We start from the raw sequence: 14,903 nt of genomic DNA, 5'->3' as shown, positions 1-14,903 counted from the left end.
TGTATCACACTTTTCGGAAAATATGCTACAACTCTGAACTCTGGACTGGCGGCCACTGAACTGGGCATCCTCCAATGCGGGCACGTGGAGGAGGCTGCAGGAATTGTGCTCATTGACATGCAAACAAGCTGCAACTAAGTCCAAACTGCACTGTGGAGAACTATCTGCTGCTGGTAAGATGTCTTGAATTAAGGTGGACGTGTTTCGGGGACTGATGGATGCCGACATTTTTCTCAGTGTGTAAAGGCGGCGGGTGGTGGCAGAACATGCTTTCCATTCACAAAAAGCATTCATTCACCTCGCGAAAGCAAAAAGAGTTGTGCCCCTCAGGATGTGGGGATGTGGGTAAGCACACGGATGTGGATGGGGGGCAGTTGGGAGTGAAACTGCGACAGCTCCACGCGCCTGCAAAGGTACATATTTGCATAAATAAGTAGACACACACTCTCGGTTAATGAAGAACTTAATTCGCATCACAAACAGAAGTTTGTCCCCTCTTAATTGGGAAATGTTTCGGTTTTAAGGCTTTAAGGCAGGCGAATCGCACGAAATAGGCTCTACAATCAGTCAATTCTTTTTATGCATATAAATTATTGTATTGCTTGGGGAAAATTTCTAATTAATTTATTGTTTAAGTCTAATTAAAGAGTCCTTCTGTGTGCCTTCTGTACATGGTAATTTAATAGTAGCAGCTCAAGAAGAACAAATCAAAAAATGCTAAAAACGTGGAATTCAAAATTGAGCTATAAAAATTTAAATTAGTGAAAAGCTCATCCGGCGATCAGCTTTGGTCTGCGATTGCTGGCTGTAAAGCTCACGGTTGGCGTCAACAAGTGGCTTTTCCACCGCTTTTCCACCCCCACATCCGGATCCATGGAAGTCGCCGCTTTTCTTGGCCGCGAACCAGGTCAGTGAGCCGCAAAGAAAGGCTTTTGAGTGGGAGCTGCCAAGCTTTTCCGAGCCGCCCGGACTCGGCTTTTCCGATGCACAGCTCGCCGGGCCGAGGCAAAATGATTTAAATCCATCCGCTCAGCAGCGGCGGCTCCCAGTCATCGGCCGAAAGTGTTTGGAAACGGTTCGTTGGCATTCCGACAGGAGCATTTAGAGCCACAGCAGCCCCACCGCCTCCCAGTCGATTGGGCGCCAAAAAATCAGTTGGGCGCCAAAAAATTTGTTCTCCTTCGGCAGTTGCCTCAAAAATTCAAAATATTCAAAATATCAAATTGGCGCCCAACAGAAGAGACGCCAGTGTAAAGTGCATATACACTGCTCTGGTTTCTAAACCGTTTTCCATTTTTTTTTTTGCCGTGTTTGAAGTGCCAAGGAAGCGTTTTCAGTGCCTAATGCCGAGTGTATTCCAAGTGCCTCCATTCAATCGAAATTATTGAGTTTTATATTTTTGTCTTGTTTTTTCCTGTTGCTGCAGTTAACATATCAGTTAAAACATATGTACTTTCGAAAATGCAAAGTGAATACCATCCGAATTGAAAGGAAATCTTGTAAATCGTTATCAAATTTACATTCAGTGTTAAACAACTGAAGGAAGGAAATCAAGGCATTGAGAGGATTCTGAAATCAAAAACACATCTGAATTTGCGTTTACCATCATCTGAATTTAACTAAGCATCAAGTAGCAAATATCAAATATATATAATCACTATAATTAATCACATATTTAGTGTGAATCGCATATATAATCCCTTAATCCCTTAATAATCTTAATAATCCCTTAATAATCTTAATCTTTACGATCAAGAGTGTCAAAAGATCAAGAACGATTGTAATATATACAAAAATATTCAAACTTAATGCAATCGTATTCGCCAACACTTAAATATATCAATGATTAAGCATAAATCCAAGAGTGCAATCAACTTAATTGAGACTAGAAAACCTATATCGAACTACTCAATAATATAAAGATTATAGACAAGTCTAAGTGAACACAAGTTTATAGTTCTGTACGATCTGTTTCTTAATACACCATAATCAAATATAACCGAATAGTCTTAACAAACCCATTGAGAAAAGCTATTGAAAGTACGCTGAATATTATTAAGAACATTAAGAACATAGATATCAATGAACATACAAGAAGAGCTTAAAAATGCATCCCATACTTGATCGTTACTATAGCGATCGATATCAGATCAAGCTTATAACCCGATATTTGATCGAGCTCCTTCGATTGCGAAAGAAAACAAAGCGCACTTCCGAATTATCGGAGTAAAGAACTGAATTGAAAAAAAAAAACAATATTACAAGCCACCGTTTTTAAAACCGGTTTCAAGACACCTCATAGAGAGCCCAACTTGAACCATATTGAACCATATCGAACTCAAACCCGAACTTATGATATAAACTGTATTTCCGAAATTGAGAACATTCAAATCGCGGTCGCATTTCGCTACATCAAACCGATGTAGTCCCATCGATGCTTTGCAACCTGAGCGCTCATTTCAAGACAAATATATTCATCATGAGTGTCCAGAGCCGCCCAGGATATGTGATCACATAAGGACAACGCCAAGTCGCAGGTGAGAAGCCTTGGGACCAGTGGACTCAAATTAAATTTCGTTGTCATTAAGTTGTTGGCACTGCCATTGCTGTGTTGTTGCTTTCGTTGTTATCGTTGTTATCATTATCATTATCATCGCTGTGTAGCTCTTACTTATGTCATTTGCAATTACAAATGCTATTGCGATTACAATTAATGAAGAGTACATGAGCAAGTTGCAGACCCAAGGCAGGTATCCTCTGCCAGAGTCGAGCCAGTCTATCCAGTCGAGCGGGAAAAACAAGAAGGACACTTAAGGAAGCTGGCCTCTTAATGCCTTTTACTGCGGATTAGTGAGGCAAGTGCTTAGGACGTTGGCAGAATGGAGTGCCGAATGGAGTACCCATCGGCAAGTTAGCGTCGCCAGTAGTTGGGTGTCTTGTTTTCAACATTTTCGAGGTTTCGATTTAATTTGTGGATTAAAAACGCAGACCTTCCAACATTCACCGTTCACTATTCACCATTTGCCATGCCCACTTGGAAACTTGTCTACTTGGTTAGCTTGGATGCTGGATGCTTGGATGTGCGAGTGTCCTTGTGTATCTGGCAGTTAATTAGAATTGCGTTGGCCCGGTTGACGGCTCCTTGTTTTGATTGTGCCAGACAGACGCTTAGACGACTCACGACTTGCCTACAATTTGGGCTTTTCTCCTCACATGCTCGCGCCCCATCCAACCACTCCTGTGCTACACTGAGCGAAATCAGCGCGACCCGCTATGATATCGCATTATATTTATGTGAACAACCTTTGATACAACGACGGTGTTTTTTTTTTTTTTTTTTTTTTTTTTAATTTTAAAATGTGAATGTGCAGTTAAGTCTCTGCAGTTTTCCTCGGTGTAGGCGCCACACTGTTTGGTAGGGCCCGAGGACATCGGTGTCCTTGCATTTGCCAAGAGGGTACCATCTGCCTGGTGGCCTCCCCTTATGCACATCCTTACCCCATTTTCCTTGGCTTGCTTCTTCTTTGTCACGAGTGGATTTTCCATGGACTTGGTATTGTTGCCTTCAACCATCGTTTCGCTGGCGGAATAATATGAATTTGATTGTTGGTTGCTTTTCGCCTGGAAATTGGTTTGTAACAGTCTATTTGGGCCAGAGCTTAAGTTACGTTGCAATAATTTTTCCGCTGGGTATCCTGCACTCCAGACCACCGCAATGTATGCTACACTTTTGTTTTCCCCTTCGTTGTCATCTGCCCCGGGAAACTCGAAGCCGAAAGATGGGCGAAGGAAAAAAGAACCGACAGAAATATGAAAAAATGCCAAATGTAAACAAAATCAAAAATGCCGGCCATATCCTTTGGCGTTTTGCTCCACATATTTTCTTTGTTTCTCCCACTAATATATACAAACATTTTGATGGCAGTGGGGATGAAACTGGCAGGCGGAGGCGACGACAATGGAACGGACAGACGACTGTGGGTCTGTTCGAATCTGCTGGGCCTGGTAATTTAATTTGTCTCCAGTGCGCTTCCACTACCGATTTCGCTCTCGAATGTCTTGGTCTTGGTGGGCAGGACATTGCGAATGAAACGAGTGTGGAGAACGAGTGGAGAATACGGCGAGTGGAAGCTGTGGAAGTGGAGCTGCTAATAAAAATCAAAACTGACATGTCTGAGCCTGCTCTTAGATTCAATTCACTTAAAACGCTTTCTTTTCAACGATCGCAGGGCATTTTTTACTTTTGGCTACCACCCGGTTTCAGATGTTTTTAACAACAAGTTGAAAATCGCGTCGGTCTCGCAAATAAATCGTTGAAAAAGTAACTAGAGTTTTGTGTAATAATAGTAATAGTACATAAATTCGCATCCTGATATCCGATTTCGCTAGTTATTAACCACCGCCATTCACCTGGAATTCACTTTTTCATTTCGTTGCCAATTGGCATTGCAGCATTATCTACATACATATGTGTAATATCGCCACATTTTTCTTCTTGTAACTCTTGCTGTGGTTATTCCGATACATATTCCATTTCCCCAATTCAATTTTAATATTCACTTCAGTTGCATGCGGTTTATACTCTCCGTTTTTTTTCGCCCACTTTAACGCTGGGTGGTTTTGTTTTTTATGTTCGCCCACCATTTTGCTTGTTTGCTGTTTGTTTGTTTGTTGGTTTTTCATTATTTATAACTGAAATTTAAAAGCTGTTGTTAATGCCGACGATGCGGCCTTTTGTTGTTGTTGCCGTCGTTGTTTTTTCCGATTATTTTATTCATATATGTGCATATCTGTTTATATATGAATGTATGCACATACATATGTACATGCATATATTTTTGGTTTATTTGGAGCTGGAGTTCCAGTTTGTTTGTTTGTTTTGCTTATTTGATGTCCAGTTACGCTAACGCTTTCACTTTCCGTCTCTCTTCCCCATTTAAAGCTTTATCCTTTATCCTTCCCTCGTTTTCCATTTCCATTTCCGTTTCCGTTTCCATCCCGCTATTTCCCCCTTTTTATCGTTATGCGATTTAAGTGGCAACGTTTCACTTATTGCAATTTGATTTGAGTGGAGGGAGTATGTGTTTGTTAAATACATGCGTCTTTGTTAATGGCTATAACCTCTTGAAGTTTTCAATCAATGCCACTTTCTTGCTGCAAGGACGTGAATTCCAGAAATCTGGCTAACCGGATTTTTACCTCATATACTATTCCGCGAAATTGAGATGCCCAACAATCTCGCCCAGAATTTCCTTCCATTCTGAATGCCGAATCGAGTTCCCCTCAATCCTTCTCCTCCACCGATTGACCCACAAAAGAGGCTTACCATTGGTTTTTTTCTTCTTTTTTTTCTTGCCGAAAACAACAAATATCAACAACAAAAAACGGCATTGGCCAAAGTTCTGGAAACAACGGTTGGTAAAATGGGGATTCGCGGATATGTACACATCACATGGTCATAAAGCATGAAGCCCTCTTTCAGTTGAGTTGTTTGCCTGCCTTTTTGGGGCGTTTTCGGCGATAAAGCGATCAATCTGATTGAAGTTTATTAGGAGACTATCGTTGGCGATAGGAATTCTAATTGAATGGTTGAACTGATTATGGAAATATTTATATTAGGAAGTGACTCATTTGTGGCTCAGCCAATAATGCGTTTATCTCTACTTACTGCACGTTCGATACGTTGATTTTCGGGATGGATTCGGAATTTAGCTTAGAAGTACCCACGGCCAAGTCAACAAGTTTACAATTCACATTGAAAGTGCTTGGGGGAAAAATCAACAAAGAGCGTGCACTCAAATTTCATTGGGTCATAGAGTCAATAAACAACTCGGACTTAAGTTTATCGCATCTGCATTGCCCGCCCCAAATGAAAACTTTAAGGACGACTAGTTTAAAGGAGTTCCAAAGAAGGCCAAACAAGTGCTGTCCTTTTTTTTTTTTTGGCAGCTGTGCAATCGCATTAAAAGTCCACTGGCAAAATGAAAAATTGCTCACATTCGCATATGAAAATGTACGCGAAACATGCTGAATTTCCTTTACACGGCAAGAGAATTGTATGAGTTTGTGTTTCGAATCAATGCGAATTAACTAACTAGTATGTATATTGAATGAATATTATTTAGAACAAAGCGTGTCTTAGTATTGTGGAGACACAGTAGTATTCACAGGCCATTCAAGTGATGAAAATAAATTCAAATTTCGATTTTCCCCCGTGTATATGTACGTATTGTTTTTGCACATGTGTGTGCTCCGTATATCTGCCTTGTGTTTGAAAATTCATTCAGCTTGACGCTTCTCTTTGGCCCTGTGAAATGTCGAAAAGCTGTTGGTGTTGGTAAGGAACAAAAAAAAAAGAAACGAAATAAAAATGGGAGCCGTTGGGAGGAACATATGTGTTTTATATGCTAATGCGTTTAAAATCATTCAAATCCTGTCTATATCATATAACGCACACGAATATATACTGAAAACTTTGCAAACTGCCGCTCGCCCCTGGAAAATGTGCAAATGGCAGTCAAATTTGATCGTCGTCCTTGCAGCCGACAGTGCGTATAAATATTTATGGTTCGCACTGTATTACTTCATAAACAAGTGTGCGATTTTCAAGACAAACAAAACATCATCGCACAAATCTGTGCGTATGAATTTCCGAATGCCCAGAATGCAGCCAGCACAAATGAAAATTCCAATATCGTGTGGATTATCAGCTTGGCAAATGCTTTAAGAAATATTTAAATCTTGTTCGCAGTCAAGACGAAATAAGGACACTCCGTGCGTGGCCATTAAAAGCGACGACCCACAGAAACCGCTTGCTGCAAAACATTTCGTTCGAATAGCTGAGCAATGTGAAATAAGATAAATGAGCCAATTTGACTTGGCGTGCGTGTCCCAGCCACAATAACAAATAACGAAATACCAAATGCCAGAACCACCCAACCACCCACAATCCCACACCTGGGCCACACCTGGCGGCTCCTTCTACGGTTTTGGCCGCCTAATAGGCCAATCCATATGCAGCCAAGTCAAGCGTCGAAAAAGGCGGATTCAGTTTGTCAATCACAGCGCGTAAAGCGAATTTTTGACTCGGATTTATTTATTTATATTTTTTTCCCCTCGTTTTCGTTTCGTGCGCGCATGGAAATCTCCAAATTGGTATTTTTGTGTAATAATTGATTTTGAAGAAATGATCGAAAGAGATTATCCCCTCCTTTGGATAAGAGCCTCGCTGAAATCGACGGGGGCAAAATGTAGATGGCTGCGTCTTACATCATCATTGAGTTGCCAATTTCACGTGCTTAGCCAAGATTTGAATTTAGTGCAAGGACCTCCTGTTTTTCGGCACAGGATTTTGTGAAGCGTGTATTCAGCTTGTTGTTATTTGCCTGTCAGTCGAGCTGGCGCGTTCATGTGTGATGTTGCAGAGCGTTTTCCACCCGGTTACTAACATTTTCAGCCATTTTCCACGGCTATTTTCCACCTAGCGGCACCGTCTGCAGAAATAAAAAAAAATCAAGTAATACAGAAAAAATGCAACTCAACTCGAGTCGCGTTGAGTCGAGTCAAAAAGCCATTAAGGCGTCGAAGTCAATGCACTCGAAAGTGGGGCCAGGTTTTCCATCAGAGGCCAAGTGGCTAGGAGGGCTTTCCCCAAGGGAGTGCGGGGTGGGAAAGAAAAGTCCCTGGATATTTATTGACATTTAAATGGACTAGCCGGTAGCCGGTAGCAGGTAGCAGGGGTATGTGCTATAAAATTGAAAGATTCCCAGCTATTTCATGCCATCTTGCTGCCGCTTCCTGTTGCTATTGATCTAATATTTATGGATTAATCAATCATAAAATTAAGCCCCGGCCCTGTTGAAGGTACCTACCCGCTGTGGCACTCGGCAATTTCCCGGCCATCGTTGCTCATAATTAATCGGTGGCCAACGGAGCGTATACTTAATAGGCTCAATCAACAAACATTTCGATTTTTGCCGCCCGCTGATACAATTGAAAATGCCATTGCTGATCGGCGATAAGGGCGTTCAGCAAGCAGCGCTTAAATTAAACCCACTTAAATCCAACGCTCCCGCTTTGCAAACTAATTATGAAGGACTCGGTTCTTCACTTCAGCTTCCACTTCCATGTAACTTCGTTTCCCCATTACCGAATCCTGGAGCCCCCGCGATGTGAGAGCCCATTTCTTCGGTATTTCTTCACTGCGGGAAAACTCCATCTTAATTTTGGTGTACAATTGTGTTGCGTGCCTCCAGACCTTGGACTTGGCCAGAAGTCAATCACAATATGTTCCTATTCTGGTCACTACATTCAAATTGAATTGTTATCTATAGTTGGGATGGAGTTTTAAAAAGCATAATCCCCCATCTGGCCGTGTACGTGGAACAAGTCGAGCGTTTCGATCAGGCATTTTTTGTGCATATAGTATGTATGTATATCTTATCTTTTGGCAGCCAGGCAGGCATTTTATCTAAACCAGAAACTCGAGTGCTCTCAATGGGGGAGTGTGGGAGTTGAGGTCCATTGGGGTTGTGGGCTTGTGGGGATGTGGGTGACACATGTAACCTCTCCAGCGACTCGAACTCCAGGTTTTAGTTGCCGGAAACACAACAAAACTCGCGCAACTCGAGAGGAAAATGGAGTACTGAGTGCGAGGAAGGGGTTTTCGGCTAGCCACTCATCACCCACCAGACACCACCCACAACCCCCCCTTTCGAGTTAAGTGGCTTCCAGCTGGGGGATAAAGTGGTTGGTTGTAAGGCCAATATTTGCTCCGGGCAAATATGAATACACGGTTCGACTAATTACGCGCTAGAAGACACCCCTACCAACCACCCCCTACAAAATGGTAACTAACAAAAATTCATACACAGAAAATGGGTCCCGAAAATATAAGAATGACTCATGGAATGCGTCGGTATTTTTGGGGCCACCGTAATCAGTCTGTTTGAATCAGGTTGATGGAAAATGTTTCGTATTTTGAAACCATATTTTGCGCATTTGCGTATTTGCGTGGGTTCCGGTTAATAGTTATTCACTGGACATTCGAGGTGTGAAAACCATTGCAAGTGCGATTTGGCCTCTGTAATCAACCCTTTGCGAGCTGTCAACATTGGCTGTGAACCCAGTTGATAAATGCCATTTGTGTCTCAATTAAAATCATTTTAACACCTGTTACACAGATTGGCGATGACATTTCGGCGGGGGATTCGCTGTAAATTGAAATATGAATGTGACAGGTAGCGATTTAACAAGTGCGTGTGCCCAATCGCAGCGAAGTGCGAAAACGTGTAGGTAAGAAAATGAATATCCTGTGACAGCCAACGGCAGCGATGTGGAAAATGTGTTTTAAAAAGAATTGAATTGAAAACTCTAATGAAGTGCAAAGGTGCCAAGGTATAGAGATGGACGGATAGAAATAATTGTCGATGGTCTCTTGCACAAAAACCAAATGCGAAAAAGACCCTTGTGTTGCTGAACATTCGTGGGAATTTTTATTATTACAAATTGTTTATCTGTCAGTGGCTGGAAAATTAAAACCACTTCCATTCCATTGGAAACAAACATTTTTGAGTGACAACTTTGGCTAGGCACGCAATGAAAATGTGATTAAAATCATGGTTACTTCTATTGTATATGTACATGGCTGATTTCGGTATTATTCACGCTCTTTTGTTTATTCGGCTTACACCAAATCCGCCTCGCATTTCGATTCGGCAGGACTCACCGAATTTTAATAGAGGCCTATTTAAATTCCACCGGCCATCTGTCTGCTATTTACAATTCGGCCGGGGTGGTGGCTGCTTTCACAAAAGCGTCTAAACTAATCAACAGGAGCTGTTTGTTTGGTGCCCTGCCTGCCATCTGAATAAAATATGAGTGTGGGTGCATAAATTGCGAACCAAATGAAAAGGCAGCCTTCACATTATCTTTTCTTTTTTATTTTTGCGGCTAAGCTCTCTTCATTTGGGACTCCATTTGCAGCTTCATTTCATACAAGCCACCTTGTGCACACACACACACGGACAATATCGATTTAATGTAATTAAGGTAAAGCAGCACTATAATAAAAATGTGTCGCCGGCAGCACGCACCCAGATACATCAGCCGCCATACTTAACCGTCTTGTCCACGTCTTTCCACGTCCTCGTCGTCCTGCGGCAGCCGAATAAAAATCAATAATTAAAGTTACTTCCTCGCAGCCGAGTCAATGAGAAAAACGGGAGTTGGGTAGAGGGAGCAACCCTAACTCGAACCGATTACAGCGATAACGATAGATTCCTTGACATTTTCTAATGACACTTTTTGTGCGTGCAAGAGTACAGTTGCGCCAAAAGCAATAAGCCGTTGAAAAAAGTGCAGCTTCAGCTTAAATGTGCTTAACAATAGTGGCAGTTTTCGTCAATACTAATTCTTTATACTGTTTTTCTTTTTGTTTAACTGAGTGGCGTTAAACTTTTAAGACTAATTATCGATTCCGATAAATGTTTCAGTGCCTAAAATTCGCTCTCTAGTCGCTTTCCGCATACATGTTATCCACTTAGCAGACTTGCAAATGTAAATTGACAAAGTACAAGCCACTTATCTCGGCAATAAGACTTGCACTTGTGGTTCACAATATAATACTTCTCTGCCTTGCGATGTGGTATTGTAAATTGGCAAATTTCTCGTCAAGGGTTTTGACGGAAAGTTCCTGCTTATAATCAGTTTGCTCTGAAATGTCACTGCACATTTTGGCTAAGTGCGGATATATGTTTTGGCCAGTTTAGCAAACCCAAGGAGGCTGAGCGACTGCCAGATGGTCCAAACAATGACCAACTACACAGCGCAATAAATCATAATTCATTAATCTCACTGGTCCTTCAAAATGCAATCCCTGTGATTTAAAGCAACTGTACTCGCTCTCTAACCAAACAAAGGGAAGAAGAAAACCATAAAAAAAGAAAACCCCGTAGGCGTTACATTTGTCTAGTTTAATGGTGATTAATGATCCAATTTTTTGACAGCAGGGACAGCAGGAGCGAGTGAAAAACAAGCTAAAATAAAAGTGTAATAATGTTTAATGTGTGCCATGCAAAGTAATAATACAAAATCATTTTGCGGCCCGAAAACAACCAATCAAAACGAGGACTAATGGTCCCATGGTCTCTGTGATACATATTTTGATTTCTATATACATATTAGTGCTACCACGAATGTCTGCAGACTATCTCTGTTGTTAGAGCAAAGGAAATACATTCGTAATTTCCCTTTCAATTTAAATGCAGAAAATTGATATTCAATGTTCGTTGGAATATTGATTTGAAATACATTCGAGCATATACCCTGGAAATTTGCTACCCTTTGCGAAACGGCTTACGTTTTTTTTGACAATGGAGGAGACCCTCCAAGTTGTTTGTGTTTATTTCACTGTACCGCAGAATATACAGTATGTATACATGTGGTGGACCCTCAAGGGCTGGATCATTTGCATGAACCGTTTCCGGCTGCTCTCGTTCTCTCGTCCTCATGGATTTTCCCAGTGTCAGTGTCCCGGGCTCAACGTACTTAGCGGATCAAAGCGGCACCAGGAAGACAGCCATCTGCCGCATCCTTGGCTTCGTCCCGGCAATGGTGGGACACAATGTTGAGCACCTGGAGGCGCATTGCGGCTAAGTTGATTCCAAGGAGCGAGGCTTTGTAGCCGCATTCCCGTTCCTCTTCGGTCGACCCTCCGCTTCCATTTCCCATTTTCCCGCTCGAAAGGAAAGCGTCCATTCGAGCTGTCGGCATCATTCGTCGCCCATCTTCTACACTAAAGAAAAAACCTATTTCCAAAATCACTGGTCAAGTTTTGCAAACAAATTAATTATCTGTGAAACACTTGGATTTTATTGCCAATCTTTGGGTTTTTTTTACAATGTCCTTGTGTTGTTTTAAATTAATTTCTTTGACTCTCCAAAATGCTTATGCATTTTTCACAGATATCTGATTTTTTTTTAAGTGCACTCTGGGGAAATGTGCACGAAATTGTTGCGTGCAATAAAAGTAAACCGGGAGTCAGAGCTAAAATGCAACGTGGCTGACGTTGCTGGTATTTAAATGCCGTTGGGGTGGCATTGGGTGGTGACTGGCGGGAAGTGGGCGGAGAATGTGGGTGGCAAAGTGTACAAATGAAGTGGCACGCCAGCCTGACAGTCGCTTGAAATGTTTCACCTACCTACTGCAGTCCGCAGTCCTCTGGTGCCCCAAAAATCCCCAGTTGGCACTTCAACTGGTGCACTTCATTATGTGAAATTAATTTTAATTAAAAATATCTCAAGCCTTCGAAGTGAGCGTGGTGGTGGGCTTAGAAATTCGAGATATTTCAGATCTACATGACACCTTTCTTGTTGTAAAACGTTCCTAGAAGTTGCTGTTTCCTGTTTCCCATTTCAAGCTAGTTGGCTAGTAACTGCGCAAATGAATAAAACTATCCGTAATATTTTGGACATTGCCTAGCGTTGGCTTGAAGGTTGCGAATAAATAAAATTCCCCTTTTTGCATAGAAATTGGCGGCGGGAACGTCGCGATAATGATCCGGCCAGCAAGTTGACAGTGATGAAGCCTTTGGGTGACAGGTTTTGGCTTTTGGCTGGGGCGCCAATGGCCTGACAGATGCCTGACAACTGATTACACACCCCACTCGTGGCCAACCCGCTGGGCGGATGGGAATACCGCAGAGGGTATAGACCCAGCCCGCTACCGCTCCCAGTTTCGTTCCCATTCCCATCGTTCCATTCCTATCGGCGAACTCCTCAGCCGGATTGAAGGGAATACGAAATGCACGGGGATAAATTTTGCAATCAACACTTTGGTTGGCTTTTGTGTTCGCCGTCGCTCTTTTGGATTATTCAATGTGCTTGGCGGTCAATCAACCGTGTCTCGAATGTATTAAGATGGCGAAAGGAGAAAGATTTGCCCGGCGAACTGGTATACATTGCAATCTGATCCAGTCGGTCAGTTCGCCGTGATTTATCCGCATGGGGTTGCCCGACTTCATTGTTGCCCTACACTACGCTGCACTGCACTGCACAGCACTACGCTGCACTACACGACACCTACACCACACTCTGCTTGTTACCTATTGTTCTATTGTTTTCCGACTTAATCCGCTCAGCTGCAACTCTACTTCGTTACGCGCTGCGATTGTATTGTTTGCAGTTCAAATTTCTGCAACAGGTACTAAGAAGTGGATGCAAAAGATGGAATGTGTAGTTGACTAAAAATTTAAGGACACAATCAATGGGTAATATAGGGATTCTAGAAGTCCACCGATCTGGTCGCAATTAAAGTGCTGTCCGGCCAACCAATTAACGACCCGCGAAGCCATTGAAGCTGCACGGCAAACTATTTATCATCCCTCACTGGCTCTTCATGTGTTTCATGCCCGTCCATGTGTTCAATTACATCCAGAGGCATCTTAATGCGCCCCATCCAAACCGAAGTGTCTGTAGTGGTATCAATTAATATCGGCAATGGGCTCCAATTAGCGTCTGATTAATTGGAATTGAATGGCAGAGTGGAAAGTGATTTCGAGATGCTTCAGCTATAGAGAAGATGCACTTCTCAGAAGTCGAACTTTCTTGGCTTGAAGTCCCTATGCTTTATTGATATGTACATATTCACCTTTATGTTCTTTAACTTCATACGTTGACAAATGCCCTATAAGATTCGAATGAGAGATTTGCTTCCGGTTATATACGTAGTTACGTCCATTGTACTTCTATTTCTACTCCCGGTGACCCATTTGCGGCTGTCGGGACAATATATCGGGGTCACCACCAGCGAAGGCAATAATAGAGCCATAAAACGGAAGCATCCGTAAATAAATGCGAGTCATAGTAGCTACTTCCTGGCCAATCGGTTACATTATAGTTTAATTTGCCAATTTATTTGGTTCGTTTTGCATATTTCTGAAAGTCTCATTATAATGGCCCCTATTTGATTTATTGCATTCGATCCAGGGAATTCGGTGCCTCTCTTTGTTTATCCATTGTTCAAGAGCAGAAAAGCAAAGGCATTGTTTGGCCGCTTTGCACAATGGCAAATGGAATTGTGAAGTTGCAACAAAAGTTGTAAATTGCAATAATTAAAAAGTGTATCAAATGGAAGCTGTATCTTCGAGCGAAATCATTTCTGTTATTTCTAATAAAACCCCTGAATATGCTACCAATTAATATGGCTGATTGAATTCAGTTAGCATACGTATTTGTAACAAAAATTACCTCTACGTTAAAAATAGCAAAGGGTCATAAAAAAAAAACAATTAAACGTCATTTGGTCAGAGTCAACATTATGCTCGGATCTCAGTTATTAGGAACTCCTTTGATTTCGGTTCTTGCACAAAAAGGCCGAGTCTTTGACACAACTTCCATACCATTGGACTGGTTCAACTTAATATGTCCTGAATCCACATATTTGTTCAAAATGGCTTTCCCAGCTGCCCAACTTGGCATTGAAACCGTTCGCAGACTGTTTATTTACTCATCTCGATTTGTGGGCACCAAAAGTTAACCTATGCTCATGCATTTGCTTCGGCTCGGCTCAAATCTCAAATGTTACGGCATAAAAGGTTCGTTGGTTGCCCAGTTGGCTGCAGGCCAGTGCCAGTGCCACCTACAGAGCATCTGGATTATGTGGGTGGGTTAAGGATACGGAGTCCTGAATACGAACCGAGAAATCAGTGGAAGGTGAAAGCCAAACTTTCACTGCCCGGTGGCTGTTGTCATAAAACTTTATCCCTGTCATTACAAACGCCTTAACAGCTAGATCAACATGCCGCAAGTGGCCTTCTCACTGGATAAATATCCAGCATCCAGCTCCCAGTTCCCAGCTCCGAGCTCTTTGTCCCAGTCGAATGACGAGCAAATGTAAAAGGAGGA

At 42.1% G+C, this 14,903-nt stretch overlaps 1 protein-coding gene across 4 annotated transcripts in view; it reads left to right on the top strand.

Annotated features, from left to right (window-relative positions):
* The first annotated feature begins 36 nt into the window (after window positions 1-36).
* Window positions 37-14,903, top strand: part of LOC6612554 — a 35,568-nt gene continuing 20,701 nt past the window's right edge. For all 4 annotated transcript variants that reach the window (XM_032726777.1, XM_032726778.1, XM_032726780.1 and 1 more), the window contains exon 1: window positions 37-2,537. The gene's annotated coding sequence lies outside the window, so the exon portion shown is untranslated. The remainder of the gene's footprint in view (window positions 2,538-14,903) is intronic.

This window comes from Drosophila sechellia, chromosome X (genome assembly GCF_004382195.2).
Source record: "Drosophila sechellia strain sech25 chromosome X, ASM438219v1, whole genome shotgun sequence".
Lineage (NCBI taxonomy): Eukaryota > Metazoa > Arthropoda > Insecta > Diptera > Drosophilidae > Drosophila > Drosophila sechellia.
Note: the sequence above shows the minus strand (reverse complement) of the source record. Positions and strands in the feature narration are given on the sequence as shown.